We start from the raw sequence: 13,156 nt of genomic DNA on the forward strand, positions 1-13,156 counted from the left end.
TTCTGTTACTAACACTCAAAACCTTTTTCTTAAGAAAGAACCCGAAACCAAATAGTATTATAACTTCAGAAAAAGTATTTGTGATGCTGCTGAAATGACAAAAACATCAAGAAAAGAATTTCTGTGGCTTACCACGATCAAATATTATTTTTCACTTATATAACTGTCAAACACAAATGCTTCTGGTTGGTAGGTGGTCTGTAGGAATCCGCTACCAATTTTTTTAAGAGCCTTGGCCCTGAAATTGCATAAATAATTGCTGCTCACATTCTGTTGGTAGAATCTAGTCATGTGGCTACAATTTTATGCAAGGGAGGGTGGAAAATATAGTTTATGCCTAAGTTCTACCTCCCTATGAAATGAGAAGCTCCAGTTTTCAATGGACAGCTAACTGTCTTTCATACAGTTTCCACTCGTATCAGATGTTTGAATCAGTGTTTCTTCTACATTTCAAGTGACATGGTGATTCACGGTTATTACACTTTGGCTGAGTCTACACAGGAAAATGACTTTTTTTTCCCCAGGAATCTTTTGGATTTGGTCAAACAACTGGCTCTTTTGAGACCAGTTTGTGAATAATTGATCCATTTTTTGAAAGCAGGCTTGATGGATAGTGGAGAAAATAAATGGATGTATATATTTAATTAGGAAGAGGAAGCAGGAAGAGCAAAGGAAAGAAGGAAAAGCATTTAAAGACTTTCTGCCTGGCCTCTTAGTGTGTCTGAGACTGAATTATTTCCCTCATTTGTGATAAAACTATACCCCTACAAATTTGTCCTCCTTATAATTAGTATATTTCATACAACTTATGTCTGGAGAGACAATAACAGTCTGGGCTTTGATATAGACATATTAATTTGCAATCTCTTCTGACAGCCTAAAATCCTCAACAACAGTCATCTTTATCTCTGACTACCCTAGAAATAGATAGGATGATTCAAACTCTGTACCATCTAAGTAGGTTTATTTTTAGAACTTATTCTGTTAAAACAGATTCGTTTGGCTTGATTTGACAGAGGAACCAACCTCTTCTACACTAAAAATAGCTTTTTCTAGTTTTAGTTCTGGTGTATTTTCCCCACCCAGGCTATATCTTAGCCCCATTCGATCAATATAGTTGTCTCTTACTGCTCTTTGTCCATCTCTTATATACGTATGTGTGTAATATGTATGTATTTAATGAAGTCATATTCCTGAAGGACTATATATACCACTATATACTAGGAGGTGTCTGGACATGTTCAAATCTTTCTCATCTTAAGATACTCTCTTCGCTTATTTTCTGGGTATTACTGAGCTACTGCCCATCTGTTCTGGACTATATCCATCCCTTGCATTTACTTGGCCTCTTGACTCTCAAATGTCTTTTATCTCTCACAGTACAATGTACAACACAAACAACACAACCTGAGTGGCACATAATCATACATTCTAGCAATAGCTCAGAAAAACAATAATATCAACAAATATAAAAAGTTACTGTCATTATCAATTTTCTCATCTGTAAAATCAGAACAATAGCATCTATCAAATATAGCTTTTGACAGATACAAGGAGAAATCAATATGAGGTGGTTAGCCCAATGCCTTGTGCTAAGTTCTCATTTTAAAGTTATTGTTACTGTAAATGTTATTATGATTGATTTTAGTTCCTTGAGTGTTTGTCCCATCTGTTGTACCTCTTCCCTCTCCCACATACTTCATTCAGACAGCTTCAATTCTCAGTCATGTGTCCATGGCTCCCAAATCTGAACCAGTGCAGCCCTGGCATTCCTCATGAGATTCAGGCCTGCATTTCCATCTGTGTCTATCTAGTGAACTTCTCTGGTGAGATTTTCTGTAGGTATTTCTACAACCCACACCAAATTTCTTTGTTCATCTAATTCTTATTATAGTGCTGTGTTGTGTGCTATTGTTGTTCCCAATTTATTGATGAAGAAGCACTGAAACCCAGTAAAATACCCACTCTCCAGGAACGCAAGATTGCTCTTCCTCCTTTATGCCAAGTAATTTTACCTCTTCTCTATATTCTTTCCATCTTCATACTTTGTAATTTGGGGTTACAAGTGCTATCTAAGATTTGTTTTTTTTTTTTTTTTTTTTGTTTTGTTTTGTTTTTAGATTTGTTTTTTTTTTAAGATGGATTTGCATTTCTGTCCTAGGTCTTTGATTTTTGGTGATATTTGAGAAGAGAAGGAATAGATATTTTTGTATTATACCATCATAAATCTGGAAGCCCTATAGCTGAACTTTCAAAAGTATAGTTATAGGTATTGGAGCAACTAGAATGGTTAGAAAATTTGAACAAGAGAGCCAGAGGGAGAGGTGAGTCAAGATTCAAACAGAGACAGATCTCAAAGTTTATTTAATAGACTCTGTGCAATGGAAAGATATAGCGAGAAAGTAGATAAAGTGTAGACTGTTGTCACACTGACCTAGGTTAAAACTCCAGTTACCACAGTCATTGGTGTTGTGTACTAAGTTATTTTATCTCAGAGCCTTGGTTCAGTAGACCTTAGTTTCCCTTCCTTCTATATTCCACTTCAAAATTACATATGCTTAATACCTTGGATGTGGCCATTTAACTGTATTATGGGTACAGTCATCTGCACCTGCACATAATTAAGGTTCTTGCTGAAAGTTATTTAGCTGGTGATAGAGGTTGCTTAGTAGATTAGTTGTTCTTAAATGTTCTTCAGACCACCTGCTGGATTTTATGGGTTGAATGGGGTGGTGATTTGAATTTTGATACATTTATGCACAATTTCCACACATAGACCATGATTAGTTACATTCATTTAATAGGCACTTAGCAAATGCCCTTGTGAAAGTGAGAAAATATGGGCAATTGCTCAGTATATTTCAAACTTTGTAAGAACATTGGCAATGCTGATGAATAATTAATCAACTAATTGTTGCCCTGTTCAGTGTTCCCCATTTGGAAGTGAGATGAGTTACTTTATATGTGGTGATAGGCATTTAAAATCCTATTTCAGTTTAGAAGTATAGATGTGAATTGTTTTTGTTCTATAGGTTACGGGCAGAGATTGCTTGTACAGAACCTCTGACCTCTAAAAATCACCTCTTTTGCATGAAGACTTTTTGCATTTACCTTTATACTCTATACATTTCTTATGTGTGCATCTATATTGGGTCTTTCCTAATTCTGAATGTATTGATGTTCATACCTTTGTCTCAGGTGTATATACTTAATGTCCTTATCATTTAGTAAAATGAAAAAATCCAATAATCTTTAGCAATACTGATATTTTTATTTTGTCTAAAATCAACACAGGCTTATTCTTTGGTAAGCTTTTCTGACACATTTCTCTTTGCAGATTTAAGCTTTGGAGTTTATATATTTTCAAATTTCCAGATTGTTTAGACATGATACCTTTTTTGATGAACTTGTACAGGAGATTGGGGTGGGATAACATCTGCAACACAAATCTGGATCTATCCAAGTGAAACCAATTTAAACTTACTAAATTGCTGCAGCATTCCAGGGGCCCTGATTAAAAGCTCCTCCAGTCCAGGAGTTGAATAATCTCACTGCCACTTCAGGACATTGGATGTTTTATGTTATCTCTAGTGGAGTCCTTTCAGATTAAAAATAATCCTATTAAGTAGTGCTGCTGGCTTTTGGGACTGTATACTCTTGGCATCAGTAATGTGCTGCTGTTATTTGGGACTGTGTTTCTTAATTCTTCATCTTAGATAGCTGGCACCTTCTAGCAGTAAGCTTACATGCAGTAGATGGACAGACTCTTCATTAATAGGATTGATTAAGTTGTCATAAAATATCTATGACCTAAATGTCCTCAGGCAACATCACGCTAAATCTAAATTTCTTTAGTTTGAAGTCCAGTCTGTCAAAAAAGTACATATTCAAGCCGTTCCTTCTAGCCACTACAAGATTTCCGAGGAGTCCCAAAGTGGTGTTCTATGTCTACTGACAAATCAGCTCTGATTTTCATCCTCTGATATTTGGCTTATGACTAGTATAGACTCTACTTTGCCAACTTGAAGTGTTACCACTGATAAAGGTAGGTGAGATTGTCACTACTATTCTGGTATTTCTTCCGTAGAAATAAAGATCTTGGTCACAGTTGCTCTCAAATCAGCCAGAATTATAATTGTAATACAGTTCCAGGCACGGTTCTAGGAGTTTGTATATACTAACTCTTTATGAAAATTGTATGAAGAAGGTATTGTAATTATTCATATTTTGAAGTTGGGAAGACTTGAGGCAGAGAACAATTAAGTAGTTAACTCAAGAATAGGTGGAATCAAATGGATTGAATTTTTACCCAGGTCAGTTACTTGCCAAATTTGTGGCCTAGAGATTGTTTTGTTATCTCTTTCAGCCAAATTGTCCTCATCTGTACAATGCAATTACTAAGAGTCCTTGTATCCTTTAGTTGTTGTGAAGATTAAATCAGATAATTTGTGTCAAGTGCATATGGAATTGTAGCTACTATTGGCTGCTGCTATTATTTTTTCTATTAAAATGAATTTAAATTGAATTTGAGGAATATCTGTTCTTTCAAATCATTATGTTTAGTGGATGGATAGTAAATCAACAAGGAGAACTTCCAATTCTTTCTGAAGTTTTTTTGTTTTTATTTTTTTTGTTTGTGTTTTGTTTAGTGGTTTAATATTTCTCACTTTGAGAAGTTAAGTCAAGGTTACAAGCTCAGAACACATTAGCACAGTGCTTGTCATCCATCTCAACTCAAAAAAAAAAAAAAAAAAAAAAGCTGGCCAGTCAGAGAATAGTCAGGTTGTTATACCTAACATCTGTATCAAGTGCTTTCTGTGTGCTGGATCTGTAGTAAATGCTCATAGGTATTATTTCTTTGTATTCTTATGACAATTGTACGTAACAGATGTTATTATTATCCCTATTTTATAGAAGAGAAACTGAGGCATATGAAAATTAAGTAATACCCAAAGTTGCCCAGTTGTTGAATGATGGGACCAGGATTCTAATCCAGACAGTCTGACCCTAGATGCTGTTCTTAATTATTACTGGCTTCCACATTCTGTGTTCCTAGGCATTGCAGAAATGTTCCATTGGGTAGAATTAATTTTATGTCCTGACTCTGGGGACTCCTGGGGGAAACATAACCACCCTTAAAATTAGTATGGGCTATGGAACTAGTTTGGCCAATGGGCTGTGAGCAGAAAGTAAGAAAGAGCTGGTGTACGCTATTGGCCAGACATCACAGGAGGACTTATTTGTGTCTAAGGGAAAGAAAGTAGAGAGTGTCTTCTTGGTTTTACCTTGTTTAGGTGTATAGAGAGCTCAGAGACACTATACATTTACTACATCTAAGGTAAAATACATTACCACTCTGGGGCATTTAGTTATTTATGTATTTGTAATAATGTAAGCCCCAGGCATTAGGACTTAATGAAATATTCTTCTTTTGAATGCAACATATTCAGATCCTTTTGTTCACACTGCCTCTTTGAACTTTGTATTATTGACACCCCAAAGTTACAATAGATCTGGATTCTGTGTAGTGAAATAGCTTTCCCACAATGCAAGTGAGTATTTATCTTGGACAATGGCTGCTATCCCTGCCTCTTGCTCTACACTTGCTTATATATATAAATTTATTTCCTAGGGAAGGCTTTCCTCTATTTTATTTTTCAACTGGAGAATCAGCTGAAGCACATTTCTGATGTGAAGCTACTGTTGATGTTTTTGAAAACTATACTTTGAGACCTGAGTGAGAATTGTAAGTTTGTCATGTACTTCCAGTTCAACTCTCCCTAACTTTTGAATTTCTAGTCTGTGAGAGTATTTCTTTCTCTCAGATGTTTATCCAGTAGGATATGCCTCTAATATTTAATTTCCTTTGTTTTTCTCCTTTTTTGAAAAACAGTCCTATTTCCCTTTTTCTCCTGGGCCCTGAGGTCTTTTTTCTTTCATGTGTGTGCAGCCTGTCTTCTGAGTCTCAATATTTCTCTTAAGGAAGTAATTTTTCCTCTATCCTAATTAATGTGCATCTTACTACTTTTTTTTTTCATACTGGTTGTGTTCCAATAGTAAGAGAGAGCATATTTAAAAAAACTGGGTTTCCTTAGGACATTTTTGGCTGATGGGAATTTTCTTTATAATCCTCCTAAAGTCTCCCTATTAAAATTAAGGTAAAAGGTATATACACTGAGATTAACAGATTTTACATGTAGGTATTGGTGAATTTTAGCAAATGATTCCACTATGTATATCACACCAAGATATAGAACATTTCCACTATCCCAGAAAGTTCCTTGGTGTCAACTTTCCTGGTAGGTTCTATAACCACAGATGGGAAAGGTTATGATTTCTTTATCATAGATTACTTTTTTTATTCTGAACTTAATAAATGGGGAATCATACAGTGTGTACTCACTTATTTCTAGCTTCCTTTGCTCAGTATAATAGCTTTGAGATTTATGTGGTTTTATGTATCAGTAGTTCTTTCTTTCTATTTATTTTTAATTTTTACTTTTTTAAGAGAGAGAGTTAGGGGAGGGGCAGAAGGAGAGAGAGAATCTTAAGCATGCTCCACACCCAGCTTGGAGCCTGATGAGGGGTTCAATCTCACAACCCCGAGATCGTGACCTGAGCTGACATTAAGAGTCAGATGCTCCACTGACTAAGCCACCCAGCTACCCCATTTTCTTACTTTTTAAATTAAAGAGTAGCATTCTATTGAATGAATATATCATGAATTTACTATAATTTTAAAATTATTATCCATTTGGGTTTTTTCCATTATTTGGCAATTATGAATAAAGTTGCAATAAGCATTTTTGTAGAAAGCTTTTGGGGACACATGTTTTCATTTCTCTTTAATATATGCCTGGGAGTGGGATAGCGGAGTCATATGGTAAGTGTATGTTTGATATATAGAAAATGCTAAATGGTTTTTCAAAGTACTTGTTCCATTTTATCCATTAGCAATGTGTGAGAGTTTCTGTTGTTCCATATCCTTGCTAGCATTTGATTCTGACCATCTTTTTAAATAGCTGTCCTAAAATAAGTAAATACATGAACACATTAATTAATTAAGCTCCTACTGAGTGAAGAGGTATCTTACGGTTTTTAATTTATATCTCCCTGCTAACTACTGATGGAAAATATTTTTGATCGAAATAGATTTAACTTATTCTTTGTTAGAGCTTATGTAATTTGGTTTTGTACTTTGAGGTGTGGTCCTTACACTGTGTTTTGAGCCTTTCTTTTAAAACATAAAACATGGCCTTTTAAGAGATGGCAACTAAATGCCAGTAGTACTTTGTGAGATTTCTTCATTTGGCTGGAGCTATAATATCTTCCAACATGGTATTCATTTAACAGCTCTGTGACAGGTCCTCCCCACTAGACATTGTAGATTCTTGCCCTGCACTTATTTAGCCCACTCTGGTTCAAGGACCTGTAAAAAGCCTCTATGAAAATAACTTTCTCTTTCCCCCTCTGCTACTTCTATATTCTTCAAATCCCCTGCTCCACAATTTCCAGTCACTGCAGCCCAAACTTCAACTCAGCTAAACTGTCATATTCTGCTTGGGCTCTGTCTTAGACGAAAATCTGGGTCAACCAGCTTACCTCAATGATCACAGTTCCACACTGGCTGATTTCCAATATGTAAAAATAGTTGCCTCCTATAGCTTGTCCACTTGTTAATTATTTACAGTATAAGAGAAAGCCTGGCACCAGTTGTCTATCATTGCCAGAAGTAAGATTCCCTTATTTGTATTATATCAGTTAACTCTTCTAAGGTAAATACTTAAGTATTCAACAATAATCTCATTTTATTGTCGTGTTGCATATTTTCTCCTCTCAAATTGCTATCATTCTAGGTGATAATTATCTATATATTCATGCCAAAATATACGAGGATATCACAATCAGTGTGTGGGGTGTTGAAAGGTTTTTGTAACTAAAAATACTTGAAGTATGGGTATTAATGGTTTTCTTTTAATAAATTTAAAAGGATTTAAGGTTGATTGTTTAACAATATCACTGTCACTTGCTTGCATTCTTATATGCTTCCTTAAGTTGATGAGAGAAGGATAAATCTACACTCTGAATTTTCTATCACATTGCATATAATTGTGGGAATATGTATTTCAGATCATCATCTGTCATGCATATCAAAAAAGAGGGCTTCAACTGGTAGCACAGAATGGCTGCTCTAAAGAGGGTTAGAAAGTGACATGTCATTTTTAGTTTGTATTCTGTTTCTGCATATTGAAGACAACAAGCTAATCATTAATTCACTTGTTAAAATCACTAATCTTAAAAGTGATTTGTTACTTAAATCATGAACATACATTGAAAACATGTGGCACTGGCAGGGAAATTAGCTATTGGAAGGTCAAAGTGTTCTGGAAAGTAAAATATTTCAGTGATCTTTTAATAACTTTTAATCCTGAGATGAAAAGGAAAGAAACAATAAAATGCTTATAAAATAAATTAACCAATTTAGAAATAATAGTTGTTTTTCACATAAAGAAATGGCAGTCTGTAAGATAATTTCTCATAAATAAAATCAAATATCATTAAACAATAAAACACAATACAAACAACATTTGAGGCAACAATTTTTTAAAAAAGATTTTATTTATTTATTTATTTATTTGAGAGAGTGAGTGAGAGAGACTGAGCAGAAGCAGAGGGGGAAGCAGACTCTGCATTGAGCATGGAACCCAATGTGGGGCTTAATCCCAGGACCCTGGGATCCTGATGTGAGCTAAAGGCAGATACTTAACAAACTGAGCCACCCAGGCGTCCCTAAGGCAGCACATTTTAGTGGAAATAGCGCTGGGTTTGAGCAGTGATAGGATTCTGTCTTTCTTTATTTTAATTAAATATACTATGTGGAAAAGTTCAAATAAATCTTATTGTGGAGAAAATAGATCTTATTGCAAGCTATGCTGCAGTCTTGAGTATCGCCATACTTTTAGCATATTAGAAATTCAATTTTCTTGTTTTCTGTTAATTGTTAACTACCATGAGGTTGACAATATTATGTAACACTAACTTCCATATTAAACAGTCTGATAGAATTTAAGTGCATAAACATCAAGATTATCAAATTTTTTTTGTCTTACAAATAGGTTGGCATATAAATGAATGTAGGTATTTAGTTATAGAGATGAATGACGTTCATTCATAATCACTCAAGTCTGTTCCCCCACAAAATTTTATATTTAAAGATGCCACAGGTTCATAGTCCTGTCTAGTGATCACATCCACAAACATGCTTTGGAATTAGTTTTGGTAGTTTAATTTTTCATACTGTTGACATTCTGTTTTCTGAGATTCTCATGGGAGTGTCCTACTGTGGGCCTGATAAAAAAAATCCATTTCCACTTGCTGCAACCAATTTTAATTTTCATGGCTCTACTATATATATTTATTTATGAAACAAAGATGGTAAGCCTGAATGTCTTCACAGAATTTATATTTGCTAATTTGAAGTTGAGGAGAGTTCTGTTAAGTGCGACCAAGAATTACTTTGGTGCTATCAACCAATTTATATCCCTTCCACTGGCCTTTCTTTGAGTTCTACCATTTAAATAATTCCCAGTGCTTTTATTTCTCTAATGATTGGAGGTTAATAATTTCACTGAAACAATACAACCAAGGGAAGCATGAAAGGAAGTCTTTCAGACTTTAGATACTTTTGATGTTCTTTTCATATGTGAGTTACTTGAAAGAGTCATTGAAAAATTTTTAGAATTCTATGTTGATGATTACTGGAGTAGGATGATAAAGAAATATTGCAAAGAATAGCAATAATTTTCATGGTTTTGGTTTATTCTATACTGGGAAGAGAATTATTAGATATTTATTGCTATAGAGTCTTAACAGAAAAATGGGAACAACATAATTACTTGTGTAGCAGCAAGGGCTCAAGTTATAAAACATGTAAGAATAAAGGTAAGGAAAATGATGAAGAAAATCAAGAGATAGAAACAAAATAGAAGCCATTAAAAATGATGATATTATTCTCTAATGTTTTGTAAACATCTTCATATCAGTGTTTACATTGGACCCTCACAATTCTGCGAAACTAAGCTCAAAGTGTTATTTCATTTTTAAAATTAAGAAATCTGAGGCCTAGAGAGTTTAGGTGACTGTCCAAACTCACGCACTTTCAATGTGGTAGATGTACCACTAGGATTGATATTTTTTTCTCTCCCCTTCATAAGTGTTGCCTTACACGACCTAGTCATATGTGTTTTCAAATATTTGGAAATTGATGTTCAAATACTATGTTAGCTATTTAAAACCTATAGGAATGAGTTTATCTAGGTAATTAATTATACTATTCTATAAAGCTGAAAGGTAATTTGTTATATTAAATTTTGATTTTCATGGTAAAATAAATGAAAAATTTGAAACTTTTTTAGTAATGGGTAGTTATCACTATGTATTAGTGCTGTAACTGTATGTATAAATATATTGAGACATTGGGCTGAATGAGCCAACCACAAAAGTAAAACAACCTAGGTGATTTAAATTATATTAATAACTGGTATAACACTACCCTCAATTTTTGAAGGTCACAACTACAAAACATTTGAATAATTGATAACTCAGTATGAAATTGATTCACTAGCATTTACTTATATTTGTATTTTCTTATTTATGGCAATTGTCTATTTTGCTTTGAAAATAACATTCTAATGTTTCCTGAACATGTTATTTCTCACAAGAGGAATTTTAGTATAACAGCTTCAATGCTACTCTCTGTCAGTTATTTCATGCTTTATATCTTTTAAGCAAAATTTCTAGACTGAATACAGAAAGGCAGAATAGAACCTTCTTGTTTACCTTCATATGATGATGTGTACCAACTCTTGTGGTCAGCTAGATCCACAGAAATAGTATTGTATTGTATTCGTTAAGTTAGAAGGATTTCCAGGCAGTTAGTTCTGTAGAATTGTTGGGTAGACATTGTGTGTAGTTGTGGTACGTGGTAACAGGGAGAGATGCAGGATTATTCGAGAGAGGAATCTGAGGTTGTTGAACATAGTTCTTGAACAAATTGTATTATCAAGAGATGAGTGCTCTTGCTTTGAATGTTTAAATGGACCTTATTGAAAAACCAAGGATAATGAAAATGAGCCAGAAGAGGAGAAGCAGGAGGGGTAAATTCTGGAGAGGCATACAAGACAATGTTTGTGAGTGGTTATATTGTGCTTTTGTGGATTAGGCTAGTCATATTTTATAAAATAAGTGGTTCAGACAGAAGGATGTGCTAAAGATGTCTTGACGGAAAGTTGATATTTTGCCATAATAATTTAAATGTGTGGATATGTCACGATGCCTTTTTCTATTCATGTCAGAAATTCAGTTAATAGCTGAGTCCCTTATTCTCATTATAGCTGTGTACTCAGGAAGATATTCTGATAATTTTTTGTAGGTCAATAATATCATTTATTTAGTTATTTTGAATTTTTAAAATTATTTATTTTAATTTAGTTGAATACTATAGATAGATAAGACCAGAATCTCTGTTTTAGAGATGTTGATATGCTCTTACCTTTTTGAAAAGTAGGTTAGTTATCGTTGTTAAATACTAGAGGGCATCTATGTTTACATTTATTCTAAAAATTCCATTCACTTACTGTGGGTCAAACTTTTATCATCTTTATAAACAAGACAGTAAAATTTAGCAAGGAAAGATAAATTTAAGTTTGCATGATTAGTGAACATCTACTAATCATCTTGGGACAATCTTGGGAGATGTGCTCTAATTTCATCCAGAAATGTTTCAGTTGTGTTTAAAAGACAAGATTCAATATGGCAACTCGTTTCGTAGTAGACCTTTGACATCTGTGCTCTAATTGTGATTTATATATATGCCTATTAAAGAGAATGTTTCCTCTCAAATTTCCATTAGCTAGTAAGTGAAGAGATAACTCCCTATGAGAAAGATTAAGAAGTATGAACTCTTAGGATTTTTTAATTGCTGATATTCTTTCTAGGAGGAGGGTGTTGCTTGGTATGTATGTTTATGATTTCTGGGTTCCCATCCCCAAGTTCTGACTCCAATTACCTGATTAATGATGGGAGCAACTATATCAGTTTCTCATTTTCTGTGTCCTCATAGAAAAAGGAATGATTTGTCCAAGGTGTCTGCAACAGTCCTAGCATACTGAAAGCTTTTATTCTTATGTGCTTCCTTGTGGTGCAGTATTTCTCTCTGTTCTTTTTACTCATCCAAATGGAAATATACTGATTCTCTTAAAAGAGAATATTTAGGGCAATAACTTCAGTAATTAGAACTCAAATGCATTTAAAACTTTAAAGGAACATATATGCTTAAAATAAAAATAAAAACAGGAATTGAATAATGATCACATAATAAAATTGATTTTTAAAAACTTTTAGAATGTCTTCAGCAACCTTTACTTTTCTACCTTTAAATTTCTTACTATAGAGAATAAAAAGGCATATATGTCTGGGTTTCAGTGGTAAAAATATTTCTAGTTCATTTTCCACTTCTCATCCAACACTAAAATTAGATTTATTATCTTCAAAAATATTTTTTTTAAAGTTTGATATTCTATGAAATCTCCCAAGGTATCCTCAGATGATGTATTCATTTAATACAAATTTCTAACGAGGACATATTAGAATGGCATCAGCTATCCAAAAAAGATCCTCAACTAATAAGAATATTAACATCTTTTTAAATAAATAGACAAAATGTTTTTGTCTTTGAGGTTTAGCCAGAATAACTATTTTTGGAAAGAATTCAAAAGACAGTTTTTAAATACTGGCACAAGACATATCATTCCATTTAAAATGTATGGTAACAAGAAAGCAGATTGTCATAATATTAGTCAAATCTCAGAGGGAAATAACTCTTCTCATTATAGATTTTACATCACTATTTTATGGTTTTTAATTGTAATGCTGTAGATTAAAAGAAGGCAAACGCTATGAAATACAATATTTGGTGGTTTGGATTGGAATTTTAATGCATTTAAAAGGCTGTGCAAAAGGGTTTTGCATCAATAATGGCAGCATAATAGATTGGGTACATAGACGAGTCACAAAGCATATAAGTAGTAAAAGCTAATAATATCACACATCATGTTTAACATTGGCTCATGCTAATATTGTTTGCTGTGCTCAGAGC

The sequence above is a fragment of the Vulpes lagopus genome, chromosome 23 (assembly GCF_018345385.1).
Source record: "Vulpes lagopus strain Blue_001 chromosome 23, ASM1834538v1, whole genome shotgun sequence".
NCBI lineage: Eukaryota > Metazoa > Chordata > Mammalia > Carnivora > Canidae > Vulpes > Vulpes lagopus.